Genomic DNA, 13,811 nt, shown 5'->3' with positions numbered 1-13,811 from the left:
CCCCCCCCCAAAAAAAACTCATGAAAACCGATAATAGGGGGTATGAAGCTCACCTTGTTTGAAGCTTTCAGTTTTTGAAGAGAATATGGAAGAAAGTTTGGTGATTTTCGGCCTTAGCACACCTTGATGAAGATCTCGGCCTTGAGGTGTTTCTAAGGTACAAGATCATGATTTCTCATGAGTTAAGAAGAGATATTTGATAGCTCAAGGAAACTAGATCATAGAATTAAGTATAAGCTTACCTTGGATGGTGATTTTTGTGAAAAAAAATCCCTTGGAATACACTTGAATCTCAAAATTTTTTGGAGAAGGAGGAAGGAGTGTTCTTGAGAGAGTTGAGAGATTTTTGGTGAATGTGTGTGTGTGTTGCTCGGCCGAGAGTGAGAGAGAGGAAGAAGAAATAGACCTTGAGGTGATGTATACATGGAAGTATGAGATGTTGCATGGAGAACCAAGAGGTAATAATGAGGTGGCATGATGAAGTCAACTCTTCATCTTGGGCTTGGGCTTTTGGGCCGAGATTTTTGGAAGGAAAAGGAAGAAAATTGGGCCTTTGCCCCTAAGACCACTATTAGGGTTAATCTTAAGTATTATTTGGCCTTATAAAATAAAATTGTGATTTTTATGTTTTAATAAGCTAGATTAGGTTAATCATGGATCAAAGCTTTCAATTTATTTCATTCTATGCCTAATATGGCCCATAATATTGAAATAAATGAATGTGGGTCCAATTAGAGCCCAATTAGGGTTCTAAGCCCATGATAGTCCAATTGGAAGCTTATTGGTCCATTTGGATCCAATAAGGGAGTTCTAGTCCAAAGTGGACCTAAATAAGAACTTCTAGGGTTTCCAATTGTTTGTTGACCATTTGAATGATTGTATGGTGTATTTGATTGAAATTTTGTTGTTACAATCATGGGTGTTACACATGTTCTTAAGCTTTTGATTCACTTTAGCTTGAGTGTATAGTTTACAAGACACAAAATTTCCAGTTGTGACAGGAAAGTTAAAGAATTTAGGGATGCTCTCGAGGTCTATAACTTCTTATTTATGATTAACAATGTGAGCAAGGAATGCATGGCACTCCTTTTGCAGATATTTTTTTTCTTTGATGCATCAAATGATATGAAGGTTTGAGCTGAGTTTATCACCATAGATAATAAGGGTTTTGCTAGAGGGCAGATTAGGGTGAATAGTTTTTTCATAAAAATGGATATAAGCATGATTGGGGCTTAACCAATCTATTCCGATGATGACATCAAAGCTTTTTATGGAAATTGGCATAAGGTCGATTGGAAAATAATGGTCGTTTAAGCTAAGGGTACAACCTATGAATATGTCGTTAGTGGTCTCTTTCTTTCTGTTGCCCATTTCAACGGTAAAGGTTTCGGTTAGAGGTTGGCATTTATGATTGAGAAGATGCTTGAGTGCATGACTAACAAAACTTTTTTCCACACCAGAATCGAAAAGAATGCCTGCATAAGAGTTGTCAAGAAGGAACGTACCCGTAACTACGGTGGGATCAGCAACTGCCTCCTCCTGGACCATCTCTAGCACTCTCCCTGTGTTGCCAGCTGTTGTTGCTTTTGAATAACTCCTCTTGAAGTGTCTGATCTCCCTACAGCCATAACAGGCTTGAACAACGCCCACTCCAGGAGCCTGATTGGTTGGTTGGACTAGTGTCTAGCAAGAACGAGTTGTATGCCCCTTCCTACCATAGTTGTTGCATTGCAAATCACGACAGGTTTCGTGTTGATGAAAGTTGCACTTGTCGCACCTTGAAAGAGTACCAACATATCTACTAGCAGGTGCTTGAGATGCAGGAAGAGCGGCAAGAGTGATAGCAGCATGAACTGCCACTACTTGTTTCTTGGAACGATCCTGCAAAGACTTTCCCTTGCGTTTGTTCCAAAACTTTTTCTACTCACCACACTCCTTTGGTGGTTTGGGGATGGTCGCCGCGATTCCATGATCAACCCGGTGATCTATCAGTGACTGCGCTAGACACTTGGCGCTGTCAAATGTGAGGGGTTTCGCAGCCAAGATATTTCCTTGAGTTGGGATCTCAATCCCCGTATGTACCTCTTGATTTTCTTGCTTTCCGAGGTGATCATCCGGGGACACAGAAGAGCCAGGTCATAGAACCGAGCATTGTATGCAACAATGTTGGAACCTTTCATCTTTAGGTTCCAAAGCTCATGCTACAGCTTTCGCATCTCTCCCTTTGGGTAGTACTAAGCGAGCATTGGTTCCTTCAGACATTCCCAACTCATAGTATTTGCTACCAGAAGAGTTAGGGATTTGACTTGGCTATTCCACCAAGTCAATGCTATATCGGTGAAGGTGTAGGCGGAAAACTTCACCTTGCTTGCCTTGGAACATACACAAATCTCGAAACTTGATTCGATCTTTTCTAACCAGCAAGCTAGGGCAATGATATCTCCATTTTCGTCAAAGGATTTCGGTTTTGCATCCATAAAATCCTTGTAGGAACACTCCTTATGGTGTCCCTGACCACCATTAAGATTATGGGGATGCGTACCACTTCCTGATCTGCTAGAGCCGCCAGAATTTATCTGCGACATCGCGGAAGCCACAACGGCTGTAACTGCTGTCTGGAACATGGCACGATCGAACTGAGGAGGTTGCGGCGGAGGAGGATCTATCGGAGGGTTGTTGCTCTATTTTTTGGGTCTCTTCCTGGGAGGCATCTTTCTATAAAAGATACAAGGTGAAAATGACAATAAGCCTTCTATACTGATCATGAATTGGATATTTTCGAGCAAGATAAATCTAAATCCTACAGCGATAATAGAGATCTACAATAAAGGTTTACTATCATAAACAAGGAATTGCAGGTCTTTCATTTATGAGGATTAGTACTACTTGTGCAGTGTTATAGAACTATAAAATACGCCTATAGTATTTGAAGTATGTGCTTCATTTGTATAGGATTTGGTGAGTTTTAGACTTGTCGCAAAACCACAGTCACTCACGAACACATGTTGGTCATATCTCGGACATATATAGTCGATCAGGTTATATCGGCCCCACATATGACTAAATAACTATTCAGGTTTAACCGTAGCGTCCAACTCTCCCTAAATACTTTTATATAGTTCTTAATATGTTATAGCTTCTTGTATGTATGTATACTTGTATACTTCTTCTAAAATACTTAGATTTTAAAAGTATAGTTTTAGTTTCAGAGCGCTTCAGCCCCTTTAGTGTTTATAGTTGTATACAATGTATGGTTCGATATACTTAATTCACTAAAAACAATAGCTCTAATACCAATATGTCACGCCCCCAAACCGAAACGACATGAACGTTTGGGGGTGGATGACGTCATATGTAGTATCACGACAATTGCATCATAGTAATCAAAGTAAACACAACCATTACATTGAATATATATAAAAAATGTTTTTATATCTACTTGATACATATTAATATATAGATCAAAAGTAGCAAAATATAAAGACGTGACTCCATATGCTCCGTCTTCCCAAAATTCTGTTGAGGTACATGTCTACTGATTTGCTGAGAATACAAGTGGTTTTGAAAAGAGTATCATAATTTAAGCTCGTGAGTTCATAAGCCTGTTTTTGTAATGAATACCTATTAATGAACCAATGAAAATGTTTACTTGTTTCCAAGAAAATCAAATACTTTCTAATGTATGAATTAATTAGAATGATTTATGACTACAAAAACCCTGGCTATCATTAGTATGTATAGAATGTTATGTTGGAAAACCCTGGTTACCACCAGTATGTATAGTAGTTTCATTTATTACAATAAAACCATGTATTTTATCCCTTGAAATCCTCCAGTATAATGTATAGTAGTTCTATTAATTAATAAAACTAACGAATAGTTAAAACCCGTAAACAAAAGGTTAGTTTATTCACATTTGTCGCCTCAGGCATGCCTGCCTAACTGTAGCTAGGGATTGCCAATCCCGAATAGATCTATTCAAAAATATCACGCTCTCCCTCCAGGAGACCCTAGTTATATTATGATAGGATTTAGCTCAATACCCCGAAGAGTACAATTTTAAGTAGTGTCTCACAACCCTGTATAATCTAGTTTACGTGTAGTGTTATATTCTTTTGTACTTAAATATGAATGTATGTCTTGTAGAGTAAAAATAATTATACTTACGTAATTATTTAGTAATGTACTCTTGTTATCTGAAAGGTAATAATGAATATCATAAACTAAGTCTGTCATAGTTTAAATGCCTATAAATGTAAAACTGTGTTTTCAAATCCCAAATTATACCTATTATAGTTTTGTATGTATATTATGTATTTGGTTTGTGTATTGGTCTGAAAACTATGCAGTTATGCTTGTAACTTGAAGACATCCCTTACGCTCAGCATGTTACAAAAGGGATAAAACATCTAAACATTTTATATAAATGTGAAAACTGTATGGTATTAATCATTACATCAGTTTTAAGTGTGTCGAAATCTTTTTGTATATATTCAAAACAATATTTCTGTTTGGCTTGTATTTCCCCCTGAAAACGTGAAAATAATAAAAGTAGGGGTATGAACTCATTGTCGGTTGCGTGAAATGTCCGACGACGAAACTGGGAGTGGGAACGCTCGGGTTGATGTACGCGGCATTTAACGGGATCCTAATATCAATATATATATATATATATATATATATATATATATATATATATATATATATATATATATATATATATATATATATATATATATGCATTTTACTAGTGAAACCATTATTTATAGTGTTGGAAAAAAACACATGCTTTTGGTTTAGGAATGTTACCGGGACTCGATTGAATCGGAAAAAGCGTGTTTTTAGCCATGTTTCACAATGAAGGGTTGATTGCGGCTGTGTAGGGGATTACGGCCATCAACTATTCTCTGTCGTGATCTGATCTCGACCTTGAATTTCTTACTGACCCTAAGGGGTTCACAATCCTTGAATGTTTCAAGGGTTCACAACCATGAACTCAAGAACAGTAACACTTGATATTGATGAAAAAGTGATGTTTTGATGTGACAACCCGAAGTTTTTCCATCGCTGCAACCCATTCCGTAAAACTCGTCTTAAGCGAATTGTTCTGATTTCGTCTTTAAATTAGGTCAATTAAGTTAAGACTTTTATTTTGACCTTGTAAGTATCCAACCATGTTGGAAACATGTGAAAACATCCGAAACTAGTAATTAGAAAATTTTTAGTTTCAACCAAATCTAGTGACGACAACTCAATCGGGTGCGACCAAAAGCATCGGTTAACATCAGTATCGGGTAGAATTCCACCGTGTATCAAATTCAAACCATATTTAAAGTGAATTACGACTCATCTGGAGCCTTTTCACTCTCTTTCTAACCCCTCTCCTCAATCAAAGATTTAGGTCCAAAAATCATCCATTTCAAGCTTCAAAACACCAAGGTAATCATCCTAGCTTCTTGTACAACATCCTTAGCCTTCAAATTTGAGGTCAATTCATGATATAGGACCTCAAACATGTGTTTAAGGCCCTAGAACACTCTTGGACAGTGAACACATATAAATGGTGTTTTTGAGCCTCAAAACCCTTCCAAATCACCATTGGAGCTTAGGTATGGCTTAAGGACTTGTTCCATTGGACTTAGGACACCTTAAACTCAACATTTGGGGAGTAAACATGAGTTTATTGCCCAATAACAAGCTTGGGCCCTAAACACCATTTCATGGGGAGTAAACTCCTGTTTGGTTGTTAAAATGCAACTTACATACCTCATAAGCCCCGGAATAAAGTGTAGATGCAACCACAAACAAGTTAGGGACCTTAAACTTGATTAAAACAACTCCATAAGGAGTTCACGGCTGTAAACCCCTCAAGAATGGGTTCCTGGGCCATAAAATCCTATAAATGGGTTGTTTGATGCCCTAAACTCACCCCTTGGCTTGTAAAATTGAGTATAATCACTTTTGATAAATCATTGACCTTCAAAACACTTTAGAATGATGTGGGTGATAGTTTACAGCCATAAACACTTAGTTTACTACCGTAAACTCATCAATTAGTCCATATGTTTGATTTAGTCCCTTTCAAATGCTCTAGAACCAAACCTAGCAACACCCCTCATTTGATTTAAGGCCATTTAGCACATTAGAACACCCCACCATGATTTTATGACCATAAACTCATGGGGATCTGGTGTATAGGGCCGTGAACTCTTCTCAGAGTTTACTCTTGAAGACTAAACTCCATATCCTAGCCATTCATGTCTAGAAAAGTCACCCGGGTCACTCCAAACACTTATTTTGAAGTGTTTTCGCGTCTTGGAGTGTATAATCTTATCTGATTAGTGTTTTAAAATCTAATTAGATACATTTGTGTATCATTTAACATTACATAGGAACCTCGCACATTTTCAAGCCTTGATCCGATGTTTAGCATCCCCGTCGACACATTTCCTCATCCGGTGAGTTCATACCCCTACCCTTTTTTCAATGTTTTTCATTGTTTTCAGGGGGAATACAAGTAAAGTACAAGTAAAACTTGTACTAAAAAAGTATTTTATATGTGTTGTGTTTCATATTACATATGTTTTTAACACCGATAATCATAACATATAACCGTTTGAAATTGCAGATTTCATTATCATATTATTTGTGAAAAACATTATACATTGTTGTACCTTATATTTTCACAAATGGTTTTCTACATTATAATAGTTAAAAACATAATCTTTGAACATTGAACAAGAAGCTTAGTATACCATTTTGTCCTCGGTAACAATCCACAGAGATACGCGAGTGGAGGATCGTCTTTCTAGATTTTTTATTCCTATAAATTGGAGACACGTCCTCAGAGAACACTCCACAGAGATACGTGAGTGGAGGACCGCCTCTGTAACCAGAATCTGTTAGGTAGAGAGCGTGACTTGAGTGTATAGATCTATAAAGAATTGACTATCCCGCACCTGGCTGCTAGCTACAGTCGAACCGAAAGGTTCAAGGGTGACAAAAGTCATAGTGATATTGGCCTTCCTTTTCCACATCTATTCTTTAGTATGGTTATAGAACTTGCAATTTGGATAACAGAAATTTACATTTTTAGTAATAATGGATATAGTAAATTATTGACTATAAGAATTAGTTTACTATGATAATCAGGTTTTCAGTATACATCTTTTACATTAGATTTTTGGGATGGTAAACAAACACACACTTCACAAGGTTAATCAGGTTTTCAGTATACATCTTTCATATTAGGAAAATATAGGATTTTCCTAGGGTAATCACAATTCATAACTAGAACCGTGTCACATAACAGAACAACTCAAATTTACTTTTAAGAAATGATGGGATTTTCTTGGGTCGTAACATTTTCAGAAACCAAAAGGAATCTTGTACATTTTCATAAAAACAAACCGCTTATAAACTCATCAGCTTTATGCTGATTTTTAAAATGCTTGCATTCTCAGGTTCTACTTAGACAGGTACCCCGCATCCTTTTGCAGAAGACGGAGCGAATGGAAGTCACGTCTTTCTTTAGTTTAAACTTATGTATCTATGAAAACTTGTACTACTTTACTTTCAAACTGGTGTAATGAAATCTATGTAATGTAATGTTTTGTGTTTTACTTTGCTTACTATGTACATTGGTTATGATATTCACATGAAGTCACCTCCGCCCCGAGATGTTTCCGCCTTCGGTTTCGGGGTGTGACAGATTAGTATTAGAGCTCTTGTTTATAGTGAACTGAGTATACCAAACCTTACATGGTATAAGACTATAAACATTAAGGGCCGTAAGTGCTCTGAACTAAAAATATACTTCAAAATATAAGTATTTTCAAAAACATACAAGTATACCTAACTTCCGATATTTGTAACTACAAGTAGAACAAAACATAAGTAAATGGGTGTTGTACGCTACTGTTAAACCTGGATAGTTATGTAGTCGTGTCTAGGGTGAAATAGCCTGATCAACTATATTCATTCGAGACACGGCCAACATGTGCCTTGGAGTGACTGTGGTGTTCAGCATGCCTAACACTTACCCAAATATCCCAAAAAACAAACCGTCGTTGCAGTGAATCATGAAATACTTTGGGAGTATTTCTAGATCCAACTTTGTTATAGAAAATTCTTATTCAAGCGTTACCCCTTGATCATTCCTTTAGCGATAGTTTATCTACCATGATAATTCATTCTTGCTCTATCGCTTAATAGAATTATATGTTTGTCTTAAAGAGATATCCCTTTTTTTAAATCTCTTGATTTAATAAGGAGGACTTAGCAACCTTTTTTTCCTAATCACTTTAGATCGATATATCTTCAATGGAAGGATCCAGTTCAAGTAACAACAAACCTCTGTCGCCACCTCCTTCTCGATTCGACCCAGTGATGTTCCAGTTGGCTATTTCTGCCGCAGTGACATATTTCTGCCCTGACAGGTTCAGTGGACCATGAAGTAACACCAACCCCCAAAACCATGAAAATGTTCAGGAGCATCAAAATGAAGGTGATAAGAGTAAAAAGAGAAAGGTTCAGAGACCACAAGGACCCTCCGAGAAGCATGAAACTGTGGCAGTTCAAGCTACAACTACTCCAGTTGTTGTGTCTATAGCTGAAGCACCTATAACTAGGTATGTTGGCAATCACCCTTGGTGCAACAAGTGCAGTTATCACCATTGTATCCCTAGCCCATGCCGTGAGTGGATCTGCAAAAGATGTGGCGAAAAGGGCCACTCCACTCGAACCTACAAAGCACCACTTCATCTAATCAATCAAGCTTCCGAATCGAGTACAGACAGGGCTGCTATGGTTGTGGAGAAATTGGGCATTTCAAGCGAAACTACCCAAAAGTAGAAACCACCAACAACATCAACAACGCCGAAATGGTTTTAGATATGAAGCAAGAGGAGGTAGCCGCTGATCCCACCACCTCCGTGGGTATATTTCTTCTTGACAATTCTTATGCTCGCATCCTTTTCGAATCTAGTGTCAAGAATGTTTTATTAGTCATTCATTCAAATATCTTCGTAAACATAGCCTTCGCCTAATCACGGAAACATTTGCCGTCAATATGGTTACCAGTGAGAATGAGTGCACTAACGACTTATCACTAAACTGTATCCTTACCTCGAGTAATCATTCTTTCCTCATTGACCTGATATCAGTTTCAATAAAGAGCTTTGATGTTGTCTTTGGCATGTATCAGCTGAGTCCTGATCATATTGATACACTTTGTTATGTAAAAGGTATTCATCTGAATTTCCTCTCTAACCGGACCTTCATGATATATGGTGTCAATCTTAGCTCAAATCTTCGCATCATTTCCTGTATCAAAGCTCAAATACTTCTGCAAAAAGGAGTGTTAGGTATTCCAAGTTCACGCAATCAGTGAGAAACAAGAAGTTAAAGACCTCTAGAGCGTCCCCGAAAACTGTAATATTCCTGATATTTTCTCGAAGAGCTCCCGAGAATTCCTTCCGAACATCAAGTCGAGTCTCGTATCGACTTAATCCCTGGAACTACCTTCACAGCCAAATCTCCGTACCATTTTTTCCGCAGAAGAAATGCAGGCGTTATCCAGTCCACTTAATGAGTTGACCGTCAAAACTGATATCCTCTTTCCTGAGTAGATGACTTCTTCGATAAAATTCAGGAGCTAGCTACTCCTCGAAGATAGACCCTAGGTGAAGACACCATCAGCTACGATTTCACGAGGATAATGTTTCCAAGACAGTATTCAGGACTTGATATGATCACTAAGAGTTCGTATTGATACCATGCGGTCAAACTTTCTTCCCTTGATAATATATTGAACAATGAAGACATACATGTGGATCCTCATAAGGTCGAAGCAATAAGGAATTGGTCGGCACCGAAGACACCCATAGAAAACCTATCAATTCTTGGGTTTCGCCGGCTATTATTGCAGACCCATTCAGAAGATTCTTTCAGAATCATCAAACCCCTAACCACTCCAACACAGAAAGGTGTACCCTTTATGTTGGAGTAAAAAGTGAAATACATCATTCCAAGCATTGAAGTAAGACTTATACATCACACCTAACCTGCCCCTGCCAGAAGAAACAGAGGACCTCGTTTTCCTTTACAGTACGTTCAATCAGAGTTTAGATCATGTGCTTAGGCAAGAAGGAAAAGTTGTCATTCACACTTTGAGACAAACAAGAGGCACACGAAGTTGACTACACAACTCATGACATGGAAGTTGAAACAGCAGTCCCTACACTGAAGGTTGAGAGACATGATCTAAATGGAACCAAGTATGCGAATTTCACTAACCTTAAGAGACTACAACATAGCTTCGATCTGAAAGACATGTCCATGAGGCGCCCTTAACCGAAAGGAAAGCTTAGAAAGTAAGACTAAGACATTGACAATGACCATCTAGACCCGTTAACTCGCTCAGACCTGAGAAGCCTAGTTAGAAACCCTCGGGATTTCTCTAGCAACCTGAGATACCCAAATGAAAATAAAAGATGACCAACATGGACTTCACCATCAAGTCATCGAGTTTTCCTGAGGGATTATGATACTATTTGGAAATGGTCGATCCTTCGATAAAATTCGTTCACTTCCTTCCGACCAAAGAATCATTCAAGATGGAAAGACACACGCGAACCCACATCAAAGACGTAGTCCGACTGCATAGTATACCTGTATCCATTATCTTTGGTAGAGATAGCGGGTTTACATCAAGATTTAGGCAGATTCCTTCAGAAAACTCATGAAACCAAGATAGACATGAGTACAACTTATCATCCTCAGACAATTGGACATAGTGAGAGAGTTATTCAGGTCATGGAATACATGCTGGGAGCATGTGTCATAAATTACTGAGCGACTTGGGATACACCTTTACCTTTTATCAAGCCCTCGTATAATAACAATTATCCCACCAGTATCCAGACTACACCATTTGGAACCCTCTACAGTCAAAAGTGCAGATTCCCTTGTGTTAGGTGAAGGAAGAAGACACGCAGCTAGCCAAGAGTCGATTCGCTGGTAGTACCCACACTGGTTCTGAAATCATCCACGAAACCATCGAGAAGATCATCCAGACTCAAGAACAATTGAAAACTTCACGAGATCGACATAAGAGTTACGCCAATGTACAATGGAAACCTCTGGAATTCCAGGTTGGAGATCATGTCCTGTTAATGGTCTTGCCCTGGAAAGACGTGACACACTATGGAAAGCATGGAAAGCGTAACCTGTGGTACATTAGACCCTTTGAAATCCTCGTTAGGATCGATCCCATAGCCTTCAAACTCCGAGTATCTTTAGGACTTAGAAACATCGATCTTGTCTTCCGCATCCCAAATCTTTAGAAGTGCCTGTCCGATGAAACCTTAGTAATCCCTCTTGAACAAAATCGACACTATAGACCGAGAAATCAAAAGTATGAAACAAAGCCACATCCTGATAGTGAAGGTTCGCTGGACTTCCAAGCGAGAACCTAAATTCACTTGGGAGCACGAACACCTGATACAGTAGACACATCATTGTCGTTCTCCCTAACTTGTATCTTAATCTTTAAATTTCGGGACAAAATTCCCTCTAACGAGGGTATAATGTGACAACCCAAAGTTTTTCCATCGCCGCAACCCATTCCGTAAAACACGTCTTAAGAGAATTGTTCCGATTTTGCCTTTGAATTAGGTCAATTAAGTTAAGACTTTTATTTTGACCTTGTAAGTATCCAAACATGTTGGAAACATGTGAAAACATCCCAAACTAGTAATTAGAAAAATTTTGGTTTCAACCATATCGGGTGACGACAACTTAATCGGGTGCGACCAAAAGCCTCGGTTAACATCAGTATCGGGTAGAATTCCAACATGTATAAAATTCAAACCATATTTAAAGTGAATTAAGACTCATTTGGAGCCTTTTCACTCTCTCTCTAACCTCTCTCCTCAATGAAAGATTTAGGTCCAAAAATCATCCATTTCAAGCTTCAAAACACCAAGGTAATCATCCTAGCTTCTTGTACAACATCCTTAGCCTTCAAATTCGAGTTCAATTCATGATTTAGGACCTCAAACCTGTGTTTACAGCCCTAGAACACTCTTGGTCCGTGAACACATATAAATGGTGTTTTTGAGACTCAAAACCCTTCCAAATCACCATTGGAGCTTAAATATGGCTTAACGAGTTATTGGATTGGACTAAGGACACCTTAAACTCAACATTTGGGGAGTAAACATGAGTTTACTGCCCAAGAACAAGTTTGGTCTGTAAACACCACTTCATGGGGAGTAAACACCTTTTTGGGTGTTAAAATGCAACTTACACACCTCATAAGCCCTGGAATAAAGTCTAGATGCAACCACAAACAAGCTAGGGACCTTAAACTGGATTAAAACAACTCCATCAGGAGTTCACAGCCGTAAACCTCCCATGAATGGGTTCCTGGGCTGTAAACTCCTATAAATGGGTTGTTTGATGCCCTAAACTCACCCCTTGGCTTGTAAAATTGAGTAGAATCACTTTTGATAAATCATTGACCTTCAAAACACTTAATAATGATGTGGGTGAGAGTTTATGGACGTAAACACTTACTTTATTGTCGTAAAGTCATCAATTAGTCCATATGTTTGATCTAGTCCCTTTCAAATGCTCTAGAACCAAACCTCGCAACACCCCTCATTTGATTTAAGGCCATTTAGCACATAAGAGCACCCCTCCATGAGTTTACGGCGGTAAACTCAAGGGGATGTGGTTTATAGGGCTGTCAACTCTTCTTAGAGTTTACTCTTGAAGATTAAACTCCACATCCTAGCCATTCATGTGCAGAAAAGTCACCGGGTCACTCCAAACACTTATTTTGAAGTGTTTTCGCGTCATGGAGTGTATAATCGTATATCATTAGTGTTTTAAAATCTAATTAAATACATTTGTGTATCATTTAACATTACATAGGAACCTCACACATTTTCAAGCCTTGATCCGATGTTTAGCATCCCCATCGACACATTTCCTCATCCGGTGAGTTCATACCCCTACCCTTTTTCAATGTTTTTCACTGTTTTCAGGGGGGAATACAAGCAAAGTACAAGTGAAACTTGTACTCAAAAATTATTTCATATGTGTTGTGTTTCATGTTACATATGTTGTTAACACCGATAATGATAACAGATAACCGTTTGAACTTGCAGATTTCACTATCATATTATTTGTGAAAAACATTATACATTGTTGTACGTTATATTTTCACAAATGGTTTTCTACATTATAATAGTTAAAAACATAATCTTTGAACATTGAACTAGAAGCTTAGTATATCATTTTGTCCTCGGTAACACTCCACAGGGATACGCGAGTGGAGGATCGTCTTTGTAGATTTGTTATTCCTAGAAATTGGAAACACGTCCTCAGAGAACACTCCACAGAGATACGCGAGTGGAGGACCGCCTCTGTAACCATAATCTCTTAGGTAGAGAGCGTGACTTGAGTGTATAGATCTATACGAGATTGACTATCTCGCACCTGGTTGATAGCTAGAGTCGAACCGAAAGGTTCAAGGGAAACAAAAGTCATAGTGATATTGGCCTTCCTTTGGCATATCTAGTCTTTAGTATGGTTATAGAACTCACAATTTGGCTAACAGAAATTTACATTTTTAGTAATAATGGATATAGTAAATTAAGGTCTATAAGAATTAGTTTACTATGATAATCAGGTTTTTTCAGTATACATCTTTTAGATTAGATTTTTGGGATGGTAAACAAACACACACTTCACAAGGTTAACCAGGTTTTCAGTATACATCTTTCACATTAGGAAAATATAGG

The sequence above is a fragment of the Lactuca saligna genome, chromosome 2 (genome assembly GCF_052625555.1).
Source record: "Lactuca saligna cultivar CGN05327 chromosome 2, ASM5262555v1, whole genome shotgun sequence".
Taxonomy (NCBI): domain Eukaryota; kingdom Viridiplantae; phylum Streptophyta; class Magnoliopsida; order Asterales; family Asteraceae; genus Lactuca; species Lactuca saligna.
Note: the sequence above shows the minus strand (reverse complement) of the source record.